The following is a 24,760-nucleotide window of genomic DNA, read 5'->3' as shown; positions in this document are numbered from 1 at the left end:
CCGGCTTGACTGAAAAGCCATCCTGCCGCGCCGGGGAGGGGAAAGGGGAGGCCTCGAACGGCCCCGCCCGGCCCTCGGGGAGGCCCAGGGGCGGCCCCTGACAAGCACCTGCTGCTCTGGGCAGGAGAGGCCGGATGGGGCCTGCGCTGCTTCTTCGGGCAAATACTCCTCTGTAGCCCGTCTTTCGCAGCTTCCCCGCCCGCCCCTCCGAGTGCCCAACTTCCAGTCACCTGCCGGGTCCTCCCGCAGGACCTCAGGGGGAGGAGGCGCGGCGGGGTACGGCGAGGGAACGTGCCTGGGTTTCACTCGACCGCGGACTCAACCCCTATCACCCAGTATGTTTGTGCGAATCTACCCGTGAAAATTTTCGCACAAAGTCTTAAAATTTAGAATTTTGCTTTTCAATTTGACAAGCTGAGAGAACTGGCCTTGTTCAGCCAGAAGAAGAGAAGGCTCCGGGGACGCCTTAGAGTGGCTTCCGGTACCTAACAGGGCTGACAAGGAGCCTGGAGAGGGGCTTTTAACAAGGGCCTGTAGGGACAGGACAAGGGGGACTGGCTTTAAACTGACAGAAGGGGGACTGAGGTGACAGCTGGGTAAGAAATTCTTCCCTGTGAGAGTGCTGAGGCACTGACATAGGGTGCCCAGAGAAGCTGTGGTTGCCCCATCCCTGGCGTGTTCAGGGCCAGGCTGGATGCGGCTTGGAGCAACCTGCTGTAGTGGAAGGTGTCCCTGCCCATGGCAGGGGGTTGGAACTGGATGAGCTTTAAAGTCCCTTTTAATTGAAACTGTTTTCTGTGAATTTACTGTGTATTACAGTACTGCTCCGTATTTGTAAGTGGCCAGTTCAAAAGCTGTATCAATAACATAGGCATTAGCATTACTTTCCTGGAACTTAAGTTATTTCTTTTATCCTACCAACTTGTTGGTTGTTCTGTTACCACTAACAACCTTACCCTTTGAGGTTTAAAAATTCTGTACTTTTAGTTTATAGCTGCAATATTAGTAGCTAGGACAATGATACGTAATTTTTCTTTGTAAAGAAAACAGCTACTGTTCATCAATATAAATTAGACTATACAAACTACTTCTTTATGTATCATCTTCATTAGCTGGAAATCAGTAAGTTTGGTCCTGTGATCAGCTCAGCTTGATACAAGGCTAGAGGGGAAAGGCAGGGATTTAGTGCTTAAGTCACTTTGCTAGTCCTAAATCCTGGGACTAATCTGTGCCAACTGGGACTTCACAATTGCTTTTAACTAGACATTCCACCAAGAGTATCCTGACTGCTTTGAAATAAGTAGCTGGCTAAGGCAGTTGTAGCAATGCCGTAAAGCTTTATAGATCTTGGAAGAATAAATGTCATATGCTGACTTCCAGGATATCACATTTATCAGATGCACCCAAGTTAACATGCTTAAACTTTGTCTTGGATAGCTAGGCCAATTGCAGCAAGATGATGGCTCCAGCTCCGTCATCTCTACAAAAGAATTCTGCATAAAACCAAGCAGTCTGAAGAACAGTTCATACATCCTGTCTTTTGCTGCTGTAATCTGGCTGGAAGATGCCTTTTTCCTCTGTGCCCTATTGATTAGTTGTGAATTAGAAGTGCATAGTCTACCTAGGTGTAATCTTCACAAGCTGTGGCCTCCTGCCTACTATTTGCCTACATCACCTCCCTTCCTAGAACTGAATTTCTAGGCATGAGAAGCCACTGCCTTCTAAGTTGCCAGCTTCAAAATAGTTTTCTAATAGTTTACTAAAACAGCTCTATGATGCCTTTTTTTTTTTTTTCCCCTCCGTTTTGGTAAAATATTTATTCCTTCTTTAAAAAGGAGTTTGGTAGATGTAATTATCTAAAGAATGTTCTGCCAGTTTTGAGTTAGTCAGAGATACAGCTGTGCAGATCATATTTCCTGTCAGTACCAGAAGCTTGTCAACTCCCCTTTCTTAACCAGTTCTTCCCTCTTCAGCTGTGGCTTTTTCAAGCTTTCTTGCCTTTGTCTGCTAGCACGTTCTCAGATCCTTTCCTTCATTATCTGCTCATTGGACAGCCATTTTTACTCCCTCCATTAGCTTCATCAGTCTTTACTTCTGCAGCCATCTTCTGTGCCACCTACTTTCCACAGAAACCTACCCAATTTGAACAAAGGATCATCACCCTCATCTCTAAATCCTCTGTAATGCTCACAAGAAACTAGGTAACCAGTGGATAAGTTAAAATGCAGAACATCTATACAGTGCAGGATTGGGATAATGTTACATGAAGGCTTCGAGCAGAGATGGTTTCTTCTCATGTACATAACTAGTGACTTTATGAATGCTACAGAAAAGATAAGATGACAACATCAGGTCTCTGATCTTCAATGAAGTCAATATGACTACAGAACCACGAAGATTCTTCTGCATAGATGCTCTTATACCTACTGCTGCTGTTAATAAAAAATGCTGCTGCTAATAACCATGGGGGAAGGGTTTCACCTCTATTTTAAGTGTGAATTAATTTTTTGTTCAGTTTATATTATGTTTGGTTTTGAGGCTTGACCTATCAAACATCTTACTTTGTATATTTTATAGATACGGGTCTAAAAGTGAAATATGTTCATCTTGCTTTTAGAAAATAGTCTCTAGGTCAATTCTGCTTAATTCTGCTTCTACAGTTATAGACACTAAGGGTGTAGAGTGGGGCTCTCCCACAAAGCAACCACAAATTAGGTAAATTACCGAGGTTGGGCTTTGGCATCTGTTAAATACTGATCACCACCTTGTCTTTCATGAGACCAGGTCTGGAGAAATAGAGTATTCAACAGAAAAGACAGTCCCAGTTTGCTTCTGTTTCTAACTGGCTCAACAGCATAATACAATGCAAAACCAGTTCACATATTTGTTTATATGTATGATTTCCCTAGGGCTATGATAAGATTTTTAATGTAAAATACTATTTTATGCATGTACTAAAATGATTCAATTTAAGATCTGGAAGTTTTTTGAAGAAAAATAATGTGGTATATTAATTTGATTATGTCTAGAATCAGATACCGCATTCTACAGGCAAACTTGCTACAAAAGTGTACAGTTTCTAGCTATGTAGCTGTGATTTGCACATTTAAAATGATAAATTTAAACCCATCAATAGTAAATCAATTGCAGGTATAAAAGATAAAACTGAAATAATTCATCATATCACTATAGGAAAAGAGAAAGAGTAGATGTAATGGGTTGTTTTGACTTTAAATTGAAATCTCTTTCTAGGTTTTTCAAGGACAGCTCACTTTACAAAACTTTAATGTACACATAAAAATCATCAGCACATCTGATCCAAATATACTAATGATTTTTATTGGTCAGATCTTGAAAGTGAGGTTTATTTTTATGGAATATGCATTAATTAACCCAACATGTACTATCTTCCAGTGTATCTAGCCAAGTACTTTCATTTAAACATGTTTATTGTGAAATGTTTGCATTCCCAACATTTGTGGCCCACACACAGACTATTACATACTTCTGAGCAGCTAAAAAAGTTAAAAGGAGTTATTGTTTTTGATTAATGCATTTTTGGGGACTTTTTTTTTAAATGTTCCAATGCTATGCTCTGAAGACATTTTTCGGCATGAAAATGTCTAACTGTATTTATCTTGAAAATGGGGTATTAAGAGAAAATGATCGGGATTCAGTTTAGATCATTGCAACTTTTGTATGGAGAGTGAACATTATTAACTTTTGTGTATAATTTGACTGAACTTAGACAAAGTATTAATTGACTGATTTGATACAACTGTATCAATCATGAAAAGCCATGTATGCACATACGTGGAGCAGTGCATTACAGATGGGAGTTCTAAGGCTGGGGCTGTCATCTCTTGATTAAGAAAAGGAAATGATTTCACCAAAAAGATATTCCCTCTTGTGTTGTTTTGTTTTAACTGAGTTTGTACTTTCCACCAAACTGGACATATTTATTGAGACTCATAAGTTATTTCACGGTTACCAACATCACTGTAATCTCAACAAACTATCTTTTTTCTTGCCAATTATCTAAATATCATAACTATAAAATATCTTAAAACATTCTCTATAGTGTAAACATCTTAGCTACAAAGCTTTAAGTGTAAACAGTATGATGCATCAGAATGATTTTAAGCGATGTTATTAAAACTGCTCTTAAAAACTAAACAAAAATGTAAGGCTTCCATCTGGTTTATGATTTTTCCACTGTAGAACTACTGCTGTGTGCCAGTTTACTGAACCATGGCTTGCTAAAGAGATTGCTGGGGTCACAGATTGAAAAAACAAAGAGTAAGTCTTTAATGGTTGATATTTTTCTCAAGTCTCCTTGATATGGTTTGAACAGAATTAAGTGCATGGCAGCAGCAAACGCAGAACATAAAAATGCTCATGTTGCCTGTTGCAGGGGGACCCTTCACAGGAAGATTAGCATTTTGCAGATGTCGTCATTTAAGCAATTATCTTAAGCTCTTTTGTGACTGTATACCTACGTTGTCACCACCAAACAGCTGCTACACTGTGATTCTTTGCACTGTGTATGTACAGAGTTAAATATAGACTGTAGATTGCATACCAGAGGAGGGAGAGCACACACAGACTTTGTGTGAATCCTTGCCCTGGTATGAGAAAATAATAATTCTGAAATTCTGGACATAACTTTTTACTGGACACTGACAGAAAAGAAAGTCACGGAAGGGAAAAAAAATAAAATTCTTAAATCTAGAATTGGCTATTCAACAATTTAACAAAGTAAATAAGGAACCTACCCAACTACTTGGTACATAGCTAAACTTTGCATTCTTCTAAAAGCAACGATACAGTTACGCTTTTGTGAAATCAGTTTACACCATACAGGAAAAACTGAAGAACTTTATATACAGCAAAGTATTTCAGCACACACTTAACTACAAGCATCTGACTAACCCCACTGCAGCGTTAAGACCATTTCTCTAAGCATTCGTGCACTATGCAGAAATACATTTCCAAAATAAACCTCATTTGCTTCAGTCAGTCCAGGTGAATGTGGCCAAACTGTGCAACTACAAAGTGGTAGCAGTGGTTGGGTTGCATTCTCCCAAGCTGTAGCAGGGTAATACTTGCAAAATACAGTGCAGCTAGAGCTGCAGCTTTATAACTCATCTGGGAACTATCTAGAAATACCATGGATTTCCTTAAATTAAATACTTATTGAACAGGTATGAGATCTTACTGAGCCCCACCTTGTCACCTAATGCTCAGGGCTACAGTCCTGGGAAAGAATTTGTCTCCTCATTGGAGGAGACACTAGGAACGTGGCTGCCAGTCACCAGTTTCTTCCAAGAGAAGCTCTGGTGAGAATGCATTTTCACACAGGCACTTTTGGCCAGACCTTCTGTTTGAGCTCATGCCTCCTCCTACAGACATAACTACTACCTAATGCTGAAGTTTATGCCTATCAAAGAAGCAGAAAAGAAACTCATGAAAGGCAGCAATCTTTTTACTCTCTTCTTGTCTACAAATTCTCCATCTTTGATGTCACGTGTTGGGGAGGAAAGGCTAGCAGTCTGTCAACACACAGACAGATTTTGACTCTACCCCCTGGCGTGACTCCTGCACTGCACAGAGATTTGGCACACAGCTTTGATGACACTTCCTAAATGAATCTGGACAAATTTTTGGGTAAATTGTGTTACTCATACTCTTATGAGAAAGTCAGCTCACTCCATGAGAACAGTTGACAGGATCCCAGCAGTCACCTTGAACAGAATTACACCAGTGCCCTTTCCATTCAAGTCCAGGACCTTTCTAGGGTTCTCTACTCACATGGTAAAATCTGATGATCTTTACTCATGTAAATCTTAACCACAATCAGGAAGTTTTTGCTTTCAGTGCTACAGAGCAAAAACTTTGTGTATGTCTACACTGCACTCCCTGGGGCAACTGCAACTCCTGAATGCTTTTGACTGGCTAGCTCGGGTGCCAAAAAGCTTTCTAAGAAACTGAAGGGCCTGCTCTCCATGTGCTACAACAGTACTGCCCTGTTAGGCTTTCTAAATGACTGTGCCTGCAAGGGAGGGCTGTAGCCACTGTATTATAGCCTACACAATTCTGAACAAAGTCCAACATACTCTATCACATCCATGTTCTCATCTGCTACTATCATCTTTCCTATTAAAAAAAGGCATCCTAAGTTAACAGTTTTTTTGGTCTCCTTCCCTTAAAGAATATTATTTGGGGAAGGAAAAAAAAGTTATTTATTTAGCTATTAGTTGACACACCATTGCATCTATGATTTTTGTGTCTGCATTAGGGAATAGTCTGTTTCACAGTATTTTCAGAGATTCATCCAGAACAGAGATCTCACATTCAGATATTTGGGAGCTCTCACCCTTTCTGGGAAATACTTAAGTCAGTTTAAGAATTAATCACACTGAATATACAATCTGGCTTACCTGCTGCAGCCACAGCAGTGAAGTCTAGTAGTCTGTGCACATGTCAAGGGAGAGGTGACAGGCATCAACAAACTCTGTGGCCCAGAAGAGATCCCTTAACCTCTTTGCTTCAGTTTCCTCATCTGCAAAACAGGGTAAAAATGAGATCTGAGTAAAAACACTAACTCACAGTCAAACTTTGAGTTAACAGCACTAGGAACACATAACTGCTTTCTGGTTTTGTCTGTCTGCAAAATTTGGAACATATGTGCTGTACCAATATTAGCATGTCTTCACAGTCAACATCTAGAATGAATGCTTAAATATTCATTGCCTTCAAATTTCAAATTGAAGTTTGAATTTGACATTCATTCTGTAGATGGAACAGCATCAACCATTAATCAGGAAACAGAAATAACGCCACTCAATTTATATAATCTATGCACTGTGGTCAAAATATATACTTCTAGACATATAATCTCAAAATTTCAAAGTATTAGCTGTTTAAATAGATCATGTGGTACGTCCCCTCCCTCTTCTGACGGGCTGATTTATGTTACTGAGCAACCAAACAAAAATTCTGAGATGTATGTTCATCTGTAATACTCACAATTTACATTATGTATTGAATCAAGTAAATACGTAACTCAGGCCATGAGGGAACAGAAGAAATAACATGATTTAGGTAACCAGCTATGAATCTGAATTTATAAATAATCTCAACAAAAAACTTTACAAATACAGATTTTTAAAATGTATTATTCACTGAGGAGTTCTGAATACTGAATTCTGAATACCTACTTTCCACACTCACAAGAAAAGAAAAACTCAAAAAAGTATCTGAGGAGCCACTAAGAGTTGTGGTTCAGATTTACTTACTTAGTGATTCTTCCTTCCCTCCATAAACTACAACTACATAAATGGAAATTTTAATTCTATACAGATTTTAATTCACTGTCTTTCTGAATTAGTTCAGTTTTAGGCCAGTTACAGGATTGTCTCATGCAGACATTTACATTTCTAAAAGAAAAGGAAAAAAAACTATATAGTTATTTATAGTTCTAGGGTTTTCCAGCCCTTTTGTCCAAATGCATACATACCTTCACCCAGGTGAGCAGATGCCATTGGCCAACACAATGACAGTCTTGAGTGCATTTATTTCCTATGATTGACCTAACATTTTGCACTTGGCCAAATGATGACCTGCAGTTTAGGTGGGTTTTGGTGGTTTTTTTTTTAGCTGGGTTTTTCTTTTTTTTTTTTTTGTTGCTGTTCAGTTTTTAGAAATCTGAATTTTTAGAGAAATTTGATAAAGAATGAAAAAAGAAAGCAGGAAATAGAGTTCAGATGAGGTCCTGCCTTCTGCTTAAGCTCAAAGAAACTAAAACTTGAGAAGTGCAGTTTCCAGGTAAAGGTGAAAGATTCTGCGTTACATCTGTGTAACCCAGAAAACAGCTGACATTTTGCAAGTTGCCCTGTCTCAGACAAAAACAGTGTGATGAATCTGGCCAGTCCACTTGCACTCCTCTTTCTGAAATCACTAATAAAGTTTGAGAGGGGTTATTTTTAAAGCAGCTCTTGGAGTGTTACAGCTCACTACTGTCAGCTTCAGATCTCAAATGTAATTTGATTTATAATTACATTTTAAAAACTAGCATTAAAATAACATTAGAGGGGTCATAATCTGAACTTTTTAATAGTTAAGCACGTAGCATACATTTAGAAATGGATCTCCAACAAGATTCACATGGAATATATTCTGACCAGAATTCCTTCCTTCAACCATGTCAGTACTCTGCTAAAGCTGGTGTGCCAAGAAGCCATTGTGGAGCCCTAGATTTCAGCATCGTTTCAAATGTAAACAGATTGAAATTTGCTGCTGGACGTTTGTTAGTCAAAGCCTTTTCTTGCATTATAGTACGACCCATGCTTGTAAACACAACGGGTGAGAAAGTGCCGGAGAATTTGAAATTAGGCCTCTACACTGAAAAGATGTACATTACATCCCTTGCAAAATCCAGTTGGCTTCATCAGTCCTGAACTTTGGAGCAGCTTTTATTTTGTCCTTACTATTCCTCTCCTATGAAGACAGGCTGAGGGAGCTGGGCTAGAGAAGAAGAGAGAAGGCTCAGGGGAAACCTTAGGGCAGTCTTCCAATACCAAAGGGGCTACAAGAAACTGGAAGAGGGATGTTTTACAAGGGTCTGTAATGACACAACAAGGGGGAATGGTTTTAAACTGAAAGAAGGTAGATTTGGATGAGACATTAGGAAGAAGTTCTTTACTGTGAGGGTACTGAGGCACTGGCACAGGTTGCCCAGAGAAGCTGTGGCTGCCCCATCCCTGACAATGTTCAAGGCCAGGTTGGACGGCGCTTGGAGCAACCTGGTCTTGGGGAAGGTGCCCCTGCCCGTGGCAGGAATTGGAAGTGGATGAGCTTTAAGGTCCCTTCCAACCCAAACCACTCTATGATTCTATGATTCTTAGTCTCTTTTCCACAGATTGATTTGGAGGAGGGTGGTCAGACGGGCATTGATTTCTAGAAACTACTCAAATTGGTCAAATTACACTTGTGCCAGACAAAAAAGCTGACTATACCTCAGCTTCCAAGGGAAAAGGAAGACAAGGAATTCAGTTGCTATATGCTAGCACTGAAGTAAAGGATCTAGTTAAAATAAAAAAATAAAAAAATAAATGGTTGTGCCTTAAAACCAAGTTTGAAATTTTATAGGCTTTTACTCCATAATTTGTACTTGAGCCTTCTGTTATTTTTAAACAAATCTAATTTCTTACAGCTGTGAAATTTACATTTTAAGAGTGTCTAGTGGCCATGTGCATTAATTACTTTATTGTAATATTTTAATGAGTTTGGGGTTCAACTCTGAAAGAATCCTGCTGAATCCTTGTTTCCCCACAGAATTACACTAGAACCTGATTCAATCACAACTTCACACACCCTGATTCAAACCCTTATGGACTTGTAAAATATTTTCAGTTGTCTTATAAAGTCCCTAAACTTCAAAAAGAAAAAAAAAAAAATCCAAATTTCCAAATTTTAGGACTTCTTCCCAAACTAGCACTACCCCACATAAGCAGCACATCTAGGCTTTGAGAAAGTTTATATTTAGAGCTGATCTTGCTGGCTGAGCCTGATCACAAGAAAGTGGTAGCAAAATGCAAAATTCAGCAGTGACCAATAACATTTAGGCCAGTCTTGTCTTTAATAATACTTACGCAATGACCCAGATGCTTCTGTTGTAGAACTTACGACATAAAAACGTGTAGGGCTAAAAGAATATCCCCCAAGAGTGCCTAAATTCACCAGGGAGGATTGGAAATGCATTGCCGGAAGAGGTTTTGTGCAGAACACTTGAAAGGTGGTTTTCAGCCAGGACTATGGGGGTGATGCATTGCCCAGAGAAGCTGTGGCTGCCCCATCCTTGGCAGTGTTCAAGGCCAGGCTGGATGGGGCTTGGAGCAACCTGCTCTAGTGGAAGGTGTCCCTGGCTATGGCAAGGGGTTAGAACTGGATGAGCTTTAAGGTCCCTTCCAACCCAAAACAGTCTGCAATTCTGTGACTTGGTGGCTGTGCTCACAGTGGTACAGGTTTAACTACTTGTCTTGGGGACTGACGCAGAACCTTTCAGCCCACTAAGAATCCCTGCAACTTGAACTGAAGAGATAAACCTTACAGCATCTAAATGCACTTAAATTATGAGTAAGCTAAAGATGCAAGTACGTAACGCACTGAACAATGGGTTCAAGCACAGATACAGATAAATGCAGGATAGTAGGACTTACTTACTGTTTAGGTGGCAATGGTAAGAGGTTCATCAGTTGCCAAGTGCAACTGCACACACTGTACCCACAGTGTCATGCTTGGAAACCGGACCATGTATGTCCACAACTCCCACCTCTCTTTGCTAGGGCAAATGCAGAATTGTAACTTCAATGAACTACCCAGCTTTTAAAAAAGCATGGTTTAAAACCATTTACAATAAGAGCAACAGTACATGCTTTTTATCAGATTGAAGATAAACTTTATTATAACTGGTGGAGATGGTATCAATGATTTGTGGTCTATGTGAATTCTGTAATAAGAAATGGTAATCTGTCTTGGGGCAAACAATATTGTTCTGTTTACTATGCAATTAACAATATTAAGTCAAGATTCTATAAATGATAGCTGAAAATAGGGGTGGTAGGAAGAAACTGGGAGCACTGGAAACTTCCACAGGACAATTATCTGAGGACTATAAATTATTTATAATGCTTTAGCCTGACATTCTCTGTCATCCTCACAAAAATGTTCCTCACTGCTCCAGAGATGTTCACTGTAAAAGTATCCAGACTGTACACAGTTTGGGGCAAAGCCAGAATCTCTCCTTGTTGCAAATACTGAACGCACAGGATAGTGCAGTCATTTCATTTTCAGAAAAGCAGTCATAAAGTAAAATTTAAAAAAAAAAAAAACAAAAAAAAAAAAACACCACAGACACACACACAAAAAACCATAACCAAGAACAAAAAAAATAGCCAAAAAAACCCAACAAAAATAGGTTTACTTTGAGATGATGATGAACCATGAACCAACAATAATGACAAAAGTGAGGCCTAGTCTCCAATTGCTAGTATATTTGTTGTAATAAAGACAGAGCTCCTCCCTTGCACTGAACTTCTTTATAGACTGAGTCCCATACCTTTGTGTGACTGAAACCCTGTACTTGTTTACTTTTAGATCAGCCTTAAGCAACCACCATATGGAATGCAAACACCACAGACATAGCAGAAACAGCCCTTAAGTAACAGTCACAGTAAATTGTGTTGGGAGTCAAGTGGGGCCACTTTCAAGTGGCTGGTTAAGACAAGGACTGACCTATAATGGAGCTCCTCTGTAAAACAATACAGTTTTAACTTTACATTATAAAGTACAGAGCCATATGATTGACCACAGAAATCTCACTGCCTTTTTTGAGTCTGTTCCATAGCTGTGCACACACTTTCAGCTCTTGACTCTTCAGCCCTAATAATTTTGAGGTGACCTCAACAAGAACTCAGGCCAAGCTACAGCACAGCACTTTCGTAGTGAACAAGACAGACCTATGAAGCATTAGGGTCTTTCTTGCTAAATTGATTGGAAAAAAAAAAAAATCTGATATATATATATATATATATATATATATATATATGATCACATTCTTAAACTAGCCATTTCCATTTGCAGCTCTCTGGAAACATGAGCTCCATTGCACCCAGCAGGCAAAAGCCACATATAAGACAGTGTGATGCACCAGTGCACTGGCAGTTGGGATACTGCAAGGAATTGACTCCTTCTAGCAGCCTTGCAGTCCCTCTCCTGCACCTCTCACTCTTAAGAATTGGTGCCTTAAATTCCTATATACCACTGAATAATAACATCTGGCTGATCCAGAAGGTAAGCAGCTTATTCCACCTTTGTTCTCTGCCTTCTTTAAGATGAGCAATAAATGACACCACAGCAGGCATAACCCCCTGGCACCAAAGCTAACAAAATTGTAGGATGTTTTAAGGAATGATGTAAAACTTACCAGAGTCTCAGAAGGGAATTTGTACTCAGAATCTCTCTATAGCACCCAATGCTACACAGAAGGGCTCTCAAATTCTCTTTACTTTCCTGAATGCTACAGTGCAAAATCAGCATCAAATGTCTGAAAGAGCAACCTCTTTAAAACTGATAAAAACCCAAACAGTTTTAACAAAGTGTGCAGTAAATCTGTGGGGTTTCTCTGCTGAAGATAACACGGAATCAAAGAGTTTAACAGCAATAAACAGACACCGTAAAATTAAATGGGAGGGAAAAAATGACGGGAGTACATAGTATGTCAGCGATTGCTGAAAGCTGCACACAAACTTCTACTTTTTTAAGAAACTACTATTTTGAGGAAAAGTACTCAACTGGTATCTATAGGGTTTAATTCCCTTTTCTGAGGAGGTCCTGGTTCTGGTCATTGTTCACTGCTGTTGTTCAGGATTTACTCCCAGATTAAGAACTTCTCCCACACTAATAAACAGGTATAATAATTTTCTCCAGAGAGAATTTTTTTCTTCCAGTAATTAGCCTACTTAAATATTTTAATGGAACTGCTGACGTACAATAGCACAAAAGGTCCTCTGACCATAATCTAAAGTGAGAGTCAAGATTCCTAAAAACTTTTTTATGAAGAAGGTCTAGGATTTACAAAGCAGTTCTAAAACTATTTTTAAAGGTCATAAATTAGGAACTCTCTTAAATGTAATTCAATCATCCAGTGTTATAGTAGCTTGATTCTATTAGTTGTCCTATGCATTTCACAAAACAGAACTCCATTAACATTATTCACGTATAGTTTCCCTCTGTAAGTGGATATTCTGCTCAACAGGCTTTAAATAGATTTTTTTTTCCCCTGAAATTGCCATTAAGCATACTTTTACTCAAAAGGCAAATTAGGCATAGGATTATGCCTGTACTTCATGCAAAGGATACATTTTCAGCAATCAGAACCACATTCCTATGAAGTAAAAATACTCTATATAAGCCGATTGCTTCTATCCCTCCTAACCTTGCTCAATAAGGATTCTATTCTGATCTTTTGAGTTGCACACAAGTTTTCCAATTTGGTTGAATAAAGGTATCTTGGTGGGCAGCTTGATGAGAATATTCTGTGTCTTGAATTCTGACCTTGGCATATTCAAGGTGGATCTCAATTATAAGGCTCAGCTCAGAGGTGAAAAAAAATTATTAATTAAAAAAAATAATTGGGAATTCTTTTACTTTCTTCAGTTACGGAATGTAGTATAGAACTCCAGCTTTTACATGTTGTGCTTTAGTGAACCACTGAAAATATAAACCTTGATAAAGAGGCCACAACATATATTTGGCCACAAGATCTTCAGATCAATTTTCCTAGGCTCTAGTTATATATCAGCTTCAGAAATGTCTACAGTAGGTCATTCATCTCTGATTTCACTGTGATCTCATAGATGACTGTTCTGAACAAGATAAAAATACACAAATGCATGGAGAGGAGCACAGTGCTTGGCCAAACCACATGCCCAGTAGCTGGTCTGAAAGAACCTTAGGAACCTTGGAACATTGAGCTGTACACCACAGTATCTGACACCCGAGCAGACCCTGATAGACCCTGACTCATCACAGTGGTGTAGCTGCAACAGCACAAGCTGTACATAATGTGTATGCGTTATGTAGAAAGCAAAATCCTCTTTCAGCTGGTTACCATATTCTATGTTAGTATTTTACTTCTTAAAACAGGACAGATGGCAGAAATCATGCACTGTTGTTCTTTTCATTGGCCACGCCAATCCTGGATAATCGAGTGAGTCAGTCATCAGGAGATATACTCTTTTTCTCAGAGGAAAGGGTTGAATTTCATCTGACCACTGAGCTTCAGCTTGCACTTGAGGTTCTAATTTTCTTCTGGTCTTAGCCCATTTCTGTCTCGCTCTGGCACACACTGCCCTAGTAAGTACATTTATTACCTCAGTAATTCCTCTGGGGGCTGTCTTACTTTCACTTTATATCTGGATGCACATAAGCATCTCCCCATTTTAGAAGGAAACATTTATTAGGCTCTGATGGGAGTTTCCTGTTCCATCACACTGAATCCCATTGTCTGTTATTCTTCAAAAGGAGGCTAACAAGATGCACACTCATGGGCGGCCCTTGCTTATGGCTTACAAGGGCTGGTAGTGCTCTGCAGGCGCGGAGAAGACACATATGGGGCTAACCAGGCATCCTGGGTTTTCTTCTGATCCTGTTTGTAAACCCTTGTTTGCCTGCCCACACGTGCAGTCGTACGGTACCCTTACTCTGCAGTACCATCCCCCTACCAGTGGCACTCGGTGGCCCCATTCATGCTCCTTGTTCATCCCCTTGGGACTAGTGCAGGAAAGGTCTGTGAAAGTCTCCCTCACCCAAGGATTCCTCAACTATGAAGTTGGCCTTACTACTTTGGGACATTTGAACAGTAGAGGGTAAGCCTATTATATCACAAAAATGGGGATTTCTGCTGTAATTCCTCAAGTTCCCAGAAAATTATCTTACTTGAGAACATGGAGGGTTTTTCCTGGTAGTTGTGGGTCGCCACTGCATATTCCTGTTTCTTCAGGTCCACCCTGCAGAACTCGTCAGGGTCTCAAGTGTTTGGTAGAGCTGGTACTGTACAAAAGCAGTTCAGCCTTCCACAGTGTTACACAGGAAGATCTGGCAATGATCTTCCCCAACCATAGCACGGTCAGATCAGAGGAGAAGGTAAAAAAGTATAATTGCTATACAGTACAACTGCATGGATTTGCTCAAGCTGAAGACCTGGACCCACTCTAAGGACAAGAAAAGGTTTCTGATATATAGTCTGTTTCACTAGAAACCACGCAAAGTGTCTCATCCACATCAGCCTATTTTTTTACTTCTATGGAAGCAGGCAACATTTATATTCAGTTGCTCACTTATAAATAAAAAACATTTTTTACATGGGTGGATTGGAGTGCCCTTTCTTCAACCCCCTCCTCTTTTGGATCGCATTATTTTATATATTACACACATGTTCTGTCAGCGAAGCTCACTTTGTTATCTGAAACATCTGTGGTACCCTGCTGTGGAGAAGGCCAACACTGCTGCTGCTGTTGCTGCCTGTCTTTATTAGCCACCGATTTGCTGATGGAGCCTGGGTCGCCTCCGCAGTGCCGGGGCTGTGTGGCAGAAACAGTGTGATGCTCTGAACTGGCACACAGGTCCTGCTGGCTCACAACATGATGGCTGCTAGCATCTATAGGAAGATATGAAACCAAGTTTTCATATGTGCAATCTTGCAAACACGATTTTTATATTTCTAAAGAAATGTATGTGAGTTTACATGTCAGCTGAAAGGGTAACATGCTTGCAAAGAAGGTACATACTTATCAAAACAAAAGGACCTCCTACCTGAAGCTCTCGCAAGGTCTGGCTTTTGAGCAGCCATAATATTTCTTATTTCTTGGCCAAGTGAAAACTTAGATTGATCTGTTTTAGCCTTATTTTCAGGTGCCTTTTTACAGTCAGAGTCCTGACATAGTGCACAGCCTATGAAACTCCCTGGGAGCTACTGTTCAAGATTGTTAAGGTATAGAAGTATGGATTTCTCATGGAGCTATGACAAGATTTTAAAAGATCCACTTAGAGATGAAAAATCTGTCTGCATTCCTTAAATAACATTTGTAGAGATAAGATATTCAGGTCACTTGATAGAAAGTGAAGCTATTTCTATGTATTTAATAAGTTTACTTTCTGCAAACAATAGCACCTTGGTAAAACCAGCTTAACCATTTCCCCTCTGAAAATCAAAACCATCTTATCTTTACATGGATTTCTTATGCAACAGATGAGTAAAACACACTCCGCTTTAAGAATCTGAGAAATATGATTGTTAAACCACAAAACTTAACAAGAACATTCAGGGGAAGATGCAGCAACTCATGGAAATACTAACATAGACTAGATTTCCAGCTGATGGCATTTCTTTTATTGGTCTACTGTTTTAAGAAACAACTCTCTAATACGAAACTAAGACAACAAGATAGTAAAGGCAATTCCCTCCCCATTTTGTTTTTTTTTTTTTAAAAAAAAAAGGAAAAAAGTATTATTGATGACATAAAAACCTGAGGTGAGTTCTGAGTCCCATAGGTAAACTCAAACCAGCTTTTTGTAGGTTTTTGGGATCTTCCAAGAACTCTGGGCCTGATTCAGAGAATAATTACAATATAGAAATGCCATGTGACTCCTGTCACAGATCTTTTACATGCAAGTCAGTGTGCATGTGTGTCCAGTCTGAAATTTGAAATTGAAGATTTATGTGGAGATAATTATAAATAGAAAGAAAACACAGCTTTGGGGGAAGAAAAAAAAAAAGCAAAAAAAAACCCAAAACAAAACAACAGAAATGACCCACTCCATTTTCTTTACAAAATAATTGATCACCTAGCCCCGGTAGGAAGGCACAAAAGTTTCTATGTAATGAAAGGCTGGTAACAAGCACCTTGCTCTATCTTTCAGGAACAAGGCCATCATGACAAGAAAAAGCAGCAAGAAAATAAATACCATCAAGGCATCTCTTCTCCCTTCCCTTTTTCTTGAAACATTCCTTACTTTAAAATTTGCTTTATTTGTATTACAGAGCATTAGTACCCCCAAGCTGGCTAAATTCTGTGCAGACGCAGGAAGGATCTTTTCATATTGAAAATCTGAACCTCACTTTCCATTCCCTGAAAGTAACTGAAATGTGATGCAAAATATCACTGGTCTCCAAAATAATCTTCAGATGACCCAGCTAACAATGAGGTGAATGGTAGAACAAGTTTCAGAACTGTTCCCAAGCCAATTAATCCTTTTCACCTGTATTCAGCAGAGAACTGATCTGATGGTGACAGGGTGTCCCCTACTCCAAGTACATCCTCAGAGAGGAAGGAGATGGGATTACTACTGCCATACTTACTTAGGACTGACTTAGAGATGGTATTTCAAATCCTCTGGAGGCCAGTGAAGTCACAGATGCTTTCCACTACTAGCAGAGTGCAAAGTACCTGAGCAATAGCAAGGATTTTATCTTAGACTTCCAAGATTGTTCTAATTTGGCGAAAAGTGAAAGGAAGGAATAAAATTAATGTATAAGCATAAACAAGCCCAAAACTTGGAAGATGAACTGAAAACTATCTTTATAAATTTTAAAACTGCAAACAGATTCTTGCAGGACAACTTTCCATCTGTCCAGATCCTTCTGCAGGACATATGCAGGAGATAGCTTCAAGTTAGCACATTTCTTTAGATGAAGGGGGGGGGGGGGGGGAAGTGCAACGCTGCATTGGAATGGTACTGATTTCTCTTTTACCCTTTTGAGTATGTCACCGTCTGTTGTTACTCAAGTTGTTTAACATTCATCTGAGTATTTCATCCCTGCAAAAAAATTAGTCCCAGCATCCTTTTTTTTTCTGAATAATGTTTGGCGGTCATTGCTTCACAACTGCAAACAATCCTCTATTACTGTTGAGTGCTCCAGTCAGGCTCATTTCATGCTGGAGGTTAGAATCTGATCCTAAGTCCATTAAATCATGGAGTCTTTTTAAAGTTTAATCTTGAGAGGATTTGGGTTGTAAACAAAGGACACTATACATGGGGAAAGAACCAACAGAAAACTATGAACTTATGACTCTAATGCAACCCTGAGTTCAAATTTTGTGTGTGATTTAGCAAGAAAACTCTCTGCTTTCGGCAGCAGCGCACACGCCCTGGCATGTGGGCAAAGCTAAACTGAGCATTGATGCTCACATCCAAGACACACATATGGATCCCATTTTACTACAGACATGATTCTTCATGTGCAAGACATGTGTCTGAATGGGTTTCTTTGGCTTTTTAAGATGTTTTTCTTTTTCTTTGGTGGGGGCAGGGAGCAGAGAAGTAAATAAATTTTGTGGGGTACTTGAATACACATTCTCTGTGGACAGAATGCCCAAGGATTCAAGGCCAGGTAAAAAGCCTGAACTTCAGCTGAAAGTGTCAATTTCAGCCAACAACCAAATGCCAACAGCAAGAAACTTAGTCCACCATACAGCTTCTGCAACGATTTAATCTATCCCACTCTGTAATTGCTAGATAGGAAAGGGAGAAAGGGCTCCAGATGCTAATAACTTGGAAGTGGTAATTAGAGGAATCCACATTACTGCTATGAGACTCCCATCTTCCCTTCATTACTGAAAAGAAAATTTTGTCCAGTGGGTCTCCTCACTTCCAAAATGTGCAGCAGTGCTGTGTTCCATCTTCTTCTCACTGGACACATCAACAGGAGCATGATTGGGCCTGGAAAACTTTTTTTACCTTCCTCAACACTGGATCATGCCATGTTTCCCATAGGAAATGTAGGAAAATATTCCCAAGGTTATACAGGGAAGTAGCACAAGCCCCAGCTTTTAGCTATACAAGATCAAAATTGCCTCTCACAGCCCCAGTCTGAATGCAACAGAGAACCAGTGAGTCTGCTCCCATCACTGTAAAGAGTATTTTTAAAGGCCTGTTGAGCATTTAGTCTCTGGGATGACAGAGACGAAGTCATTCTGGAAGGGGTCTGAACATCACATGAGAAAGTAAAAGGAAAAATACTCTTATCACAAAGAGGGAATGCATTTGTATTATTATATTGAAATAGCACAAGGCTACAGTGACAGGCTATAAATTTTTCTCTTGGCCTATAACCAGTATTTTCCATTTCAAGTAACAATGTAAGAAAGAGAGGCTCAGAATTAATAGAAATTATGGACATAAATCGGTAGGTGCGTAGGTGAAAGAGAAACTCAGACTGGAGTACCGTTAAAGGACAAAAGGTTAACTAGCCCTTTGAAGCAACCCTTGGATCCATTTACACTGCTGACAAACTGACCTAAAAGCATACTTAGATTTTACTAATGATGTCTATCTTTATAATTCTTAGATTCATAGTCCAGAATCGTATGGTAAATTCTTGGCAGCAAAAAACATCTTTTCTTTATCCTTGAAATTTAACAGTCACACGAAACACTAACACTAATCTATGACTCCAAATAATAATAGCAGCAGTCGTAACTACGTGGTTCTGCAGTGGTGAGAATTAAGTTACAAAAATATCTCTATTCTACTTTTTCTGATTTGATATGTCATTTCATTAAACAACCATGAATTATTGAATATTAATCACTTGAAATCAGTGATGCGCCTTAAGATACACATTTACAGACTACTAGAATTTTTCTTAACCTCTCAGCTATTGTAACTGGCTATCACAGCATCAGCTGCTTTTAAAAAAAAAACAAAAACAAGCAAGCAAACAAGCCAGGACTAAACTGCAAGGAGACTGTTAGCCAAAGCCAATGTACATTAGCCAAGCTGGGTCCAGAAGATGAACAATCTCTCTTCCATTTTAAGACCAATCCTACATTTGTTTAGCGCAAGTATATCCCCATGGTTCTGTAACAGCCCCACTGAACCTCAGAAGATAAATCCGAGAACTGAGAACTGAAACTAAAACTGAAGTCCTTTCTTTTTTTTTCACCCCTACACAGACTTCTAAAAGAGAAAGACTGTGAATATTGTAAGAAAATAAAATCAATGTGAAGTTATTTAGCACAGGTGTGCCTGTTATTGTGCTGCATTTGGAAAGCCCAGACGTTCATCACACCTTTGGTTTGCACACCCAGCTGCGTGGGGTGGTGGTCTACTGTTATTTTACAGGTTTGTGAAGTAATATTGGCAAGCTCAGGAGCTGTGGGGTTGTTTTTTTTTCTCTTACAATGTCTCCCTGCATCTATTTATCTAGTTCTCCTGGCTTTGTTTCTGTTTTTATATTCAGCATATTCAAAAAAGGGTCAGAACAGGTTCTAAAAATGTATTGCTATGCTTAAGCCTTTTGAACACTGAGAGAAAAACCTCAAAAGGTTCACGCATAAGGGAACAAAGATATAAGGATAGCTTTGAACCTGAGGGGCTCTCCGTGCAAGCAAGTACAGTGCCAGCATGTCACAGGTGTACACCACATGAGCAAGGGAAAAAAAATAAAATGCGATTGTGAAGGGGTGTGATGCTGACGGGTCTGAGCCCAGAATGCATTAATCCCAGGGTGAACGCGTGCATCTGTTAGATATTTATGTAGTTCCTACTAGTAGTTTGTGCAGATATCTAAGCAGGTGAACGTCAACAGCTTTGAAACCATATGTTAAAGGGAGCCTGCAAGGTGGTGGTACAAGAGGTTACCAGGTCTGAAAGGAAGGACAGACACCTGCCAATATAACATCACCCAGGTTAGTTGGGACTCCTGGACTGTATGTCAGGCTCCTGCTGATTTAGCTGTGTGACACTAGGGCAGACAACTGAATCTTCCTCTCCATTTCCCCATCCTTGAACAAGAGACACTAAATATGACTACAGAATGACAATTTTCTTTCCTCCCTCTCTAATTCCTAGCTGCTTTTTTTTTTTTTTTTTTGGGGGGGGGGGGATGGGAAGAGGGGAAGGGGAGAGAAAATTGATTATTTTTTTTTTTATTTATTCCAAAGGTGTGTATGAAACACAGCTGTGTTAAAACAACCATTTTTAGTTGCTGACTTTGGTTTGTCAGAAGAAGACAGAGCCAAGATCTCTTGTCTCCCTGGTGGTTACAGCAGAGGAGAACCAAATCCTGTTCCTTTGTCCAATTCAGCGATTGTTTTATTCCTGGTTTTATATTTTAACTCGAAGTCACTCAGGTTCAGGAATGGCATGCATCTGAACTTGATCATCCCATTTCCCAGGACAGTCTCCTGACTGCCACACTGTACACCTGGTAGGTCCATATAAACACAGTTGAATCCAACAGATTTCCAGAAAGAAAAAATAAAAATCAGTTTTAAGAAAAACAACGCACTTCCCAAAGTGACATTTTGTCTATAACGTTTACTTCCTTTACTAAATATCCTCAGCAAGGAACTGTGAGAATTCATTCATCTTTGAATTAATTTATCAGACATGCTGAGAGGTCTCTGGGTGAAATGTGTGATTTTTTTTTTTTTATGATTAGCACAGAGTACTAGAATCCAAAAATTGTCAGTTTACACACCACTTTAACCTAGACCACTCAGTTTCTGCTACCACCCATGACTTTTAGGAAATGAAAGGAAAACTGTTTTCACATTAAATGCTGAGTTTCTATAGCAGATCTGTTAGGAAAACTTTCCTTCAAATTAAAATTTTCTGCAAAATGGAGAAAACAAATCTCTCAAATCCCCTTCATTTCAAATAGCCTAGCAACTACCTTGAACCCTCAGTGGTTCAAGTTACTCTCAAAGGTAAGGGAATCAAAACTAGCTTTGGAGGCTTGTAAGATCCTGATGCTAGAGGAGTAATTCCACCTTTGAAAATCTTGGTAGTGAATTCATGAAGAGCTGCAATTTCATTTTCTCCTCAGTGGCTCGTATATATTTACACGCATTTACATATACTGGAGAAATATGCCTTCCTCCCCTTTTTAAAGTATTATGCCTCACTGAAAAACATTCAAGGAGAATGCACCCATAGGACAGGGGTCTCATAGTTTAGCATCGTCCACACTCTGCTCCCAGACATTACCAGTCCATAGTAAATCCCATGAATTTCAACAGCTCCACTGTGACTGCTAAGTGCTTCTAAAAAAAAATAATTACACCTTCCCATTCTCTTGTTTGTCTACCTTTTCCAATATAACAACACACACTCTATATTTCCCCCACACTTCCCTTCCCAAGAGGATATTATTCATACCCTACTCCTTCACAATGTAATTAGCTTCTTCCAATCCTTGGAAATGAAACATTCACCCCTTCTTTTGCCCCAACCCTCAAGAACCTCTTGCAAGGGTCCTCTTGTAGCTCACCACTCCACAGGGTGGGGAAGGACACACCATAATTGGTCTACACTTGATACCAGAGAGAAAACAAGCACACTTGCCTTTCATTACTTTGCTTTACTTCAGTGAAGCACAGTTAATAAAGAAGGCGTGTACGTAAAGCTGGTGGTTTACCAGAGAGCCACCACCCCTGTAGTTCGAAGCCCCTTTGACTGCCCTATGGGACTCCCCCACTTCAGCAGCTGGTCTAGCACAAGCAAACCTAGGTCTGGCATTGTGGTGTTACAGCTCCATGAAAAGGACAAAGTCACCAATGACATCTCCACTGTGTATTAAAAAATATTGAGGTTTTTAATTTGGGGAGATGTGCATTACATGGCCTCAATAAAATATGGCCCAAACGTTCTCAGGAATACAGCTCAAAGAGTTTGATTAAAATTGAGCAAAATCATTCTCTCATCCTTCTGTTTAAAATATGAGAATTCATTTATTCAGCCTAATTCAAAGATTAAATATGATTAAAATTTCTATAAGATGCCTGGCTTTTCTGAAATAAACTGCAGTGGCCATCAAAATATTGATAGTCATTGGTAAATTACTTCTGGTGTTTAATCAATGTTATTTTTTTATCATCCAATTTTTTCTTCAAGTCAGTTTCTAACACTAAACTACATTTCATCAAGGTTGGTAAAATGTTTAGAAAGGAACAGATGTCAGAATACGGGGATTGCCAATAACACTGATGGAAGCCAGTAATTTCTTTCCTGTCCAAAGGCAAAAGAATGAAGAATAATCTAGACTGTATACAATAATACAAGATTTACTACAACATTAATGGCTATAAAAAGTAAAAGTATACAAAAGCTATCTCCATTTTTTTCAAGCCATCACTAAGGGCAGTGTTTTTCAATTTGAGACAATTTTTACTGGAAAATGAAAGGTCTGTGTATTCTTAAACCTTTAAATATCCATAAAATACAGATGAATACACAGGCTAGCGTTAGTTGCTTCCAAATATACTTGTATATTAGTCTATTGTGTAAGTTAATAATTTTGCCAAACCTCAAAAAATGTGGATGCAATCTTTCCTTTAAGAAAGCTGCTCAGCTTGTTATTTACAGATTGTAACATTTACATAAGAGTTTGGTTTAACAAGAGATATAAATATAGATAAAACCCTTAGGACTTCATTCTTTAAACTGCCCTCTAAAAATCTGCCCTACAATTTGCACACTGAATTTTGTGCAGACTATTCTTGGAAGCCTTTTGTGAATTAGGGAGAGCTGACTCGAAACAGGGGCTGGTTAATCACAATTTTGCAAATTGTACGTAGCAATCATCTTCACATTGTGAAATTCAGATCTATAAAATGCTGATGTTTTAAAGCTGAAAAATAAATAAGCTAAGTAGGACTACTTTGCTAAGGAAACAAAAAAAAAAAAAAAGACCCCTTGCAAAGAAATCCTTAAACTAAAAATAATTAAAACAAGAGAAGTGCTGTCAGAATTAAAAGTCATCTCTGTTCTGTATGTCCACTGCAAGCGCACTCTTGAACAAATTTTACCGCCTGACCATTCCTCCCCCAATCTCTTATCAACACTCACCTGAATATAACAGGCAAATTGTTGTGTTGTGGGAGGTGTACTCATTTAGAAGGCTTTGGTATATCTGTCTACAGTCTGGAAGAGCCCTCCAGTTGAGGAATGACTGGTGAAGCTTCACCTGTTCACATGCCTACTGCTGTCACCTGTGCACCCAATCAAACCTGCTTTGGTTAAATATCAGGACCGTCACTTGACTATCAACTGCAGTAACATGGATACAATACTTTATGATGCATATTGAATGCAAACACTTGAGAATAATAGCTGGCAACTAAATACTTTGACGGAGAAGAAGCAGAATTAATGTGGAAAAGATGATGCCTCAAAGAAGACATTTTTTGTTCTGCTTTCGGGCTGTGGCTAATGTAACTTCATCAGCATTTAGAACAAGGCCAACTCAAGATTCTTCTTTTCCACACAGGTTTTGCAGCTCCTAACATTTAATATAAATGAAGGTCTCTTTCTATTTATTTTCCCTTATCTGTCAGAAAGACCTTGCTGAACTGTTTGCCCTGAGTGTATAAGGATACACTGAAATTCATGTAAAATAATTTCTGTTATCAATGCAATTATAACAAGAAGAACTTTCCCCTGGGGTTCACCATGTGCATCGGTCACCATCCTCTCACTCCAGCCCCCTCACTATAGCACAAGTAGGAAACAGTGGTAATTCTGTTCTCCTGATGTTGATCCTCCCCAAAGGTCAGTTTTCTTACCTCAGACATTCCAGCAGTTGCTTAGACTGCAGTTCAGGAATTTTATCTAACATTGCTTCTAGAAAGCAAATATTTATGTTAGTAAATACCATTAAAGTATTGCTGTTACACAGATATTCTCATTAGTAAACCTCTAAATGTGAGAGAGAACTTTAAATGGACAGAAGCATATTACATTTGTATATTAAACTTTGCCATGTTACTTTACCATGCGAAGGATTTTATCAAACACCAAGTCCAGCCATTAACTCTTTTTATTGGAATTGATTATTTTTTAATGGAAATTAATTACTTTTTAGAATTAACACAAATTCAGAGTTCATGTCTTTGCCATGGAGGGCAAGTAGAGGAAGAAAGAATGAACAAACTGGCACCAGGAGTTATAAAAGTAGTGCTCAGGAAAAGAATTAAAAAGGAAAATAACCCACAGGTACTTTACAGAGGGATGAAATTGGACATTCCCCTTGAATGGGGAAGGATTACATTCAGGTCTGGCTCTGAGTAAGGTAGATCAGGTATTTAGCTTCATACATCATTAGTATCCTGAGCATCCAACTATGTTACTCTAATAGAGCACATTCACTCACCCACTCCTACTGAAGCTCACTTTTTTATTGTCCTTTCTCCTT

General features: G+C 39.1%; 1 protein-coding gene across 4 annotated transcripts in view; it reads right to left on the bottom strand.

Moving 5' to 3' along the window:
* The window catches only part of ZNF536 (zinc finger protein 536), a 349,390-nt gene that overhangs the window by 234,784 nt on the left and 89,846 nt on the right, over positions 1-24,760 (bottom strand). For all 4 annotated transcript variants that reach the window (XM_062604933.1, XM_062604932.1, XM_062604935.1 and 1 more), the window contains exon 4: positions 6,441-6,562. The gene's annotated coding sequence lies outside the window, so the exon portion shown is untranslated. The remainder of the gene's footprint in view (positions 1-6,440; positions 6,563-24,760) is intronic.

The sequence above is a fragment of the Pezoporus occidentalis genome, unplaced genomic scaffold (genome assembly GCF_034315485.1).
Source record: "Pezoporus occidentalis ecotype Australia unplaced genomic scaffold, CSIRO_AGI_Poc_V1 ctg89, whole genome shotgun sequence".
NCBI lineage: Eukaryota > Metazoa > Chordata > Aves > Psittaciformes > Psittacidae > Pezoporus > Pezoporus occidentalis.
Note: the sequence above shows the minus strand (reverse complement) of the source record. Positions and strands in the feature narration are given on the sequence as shown.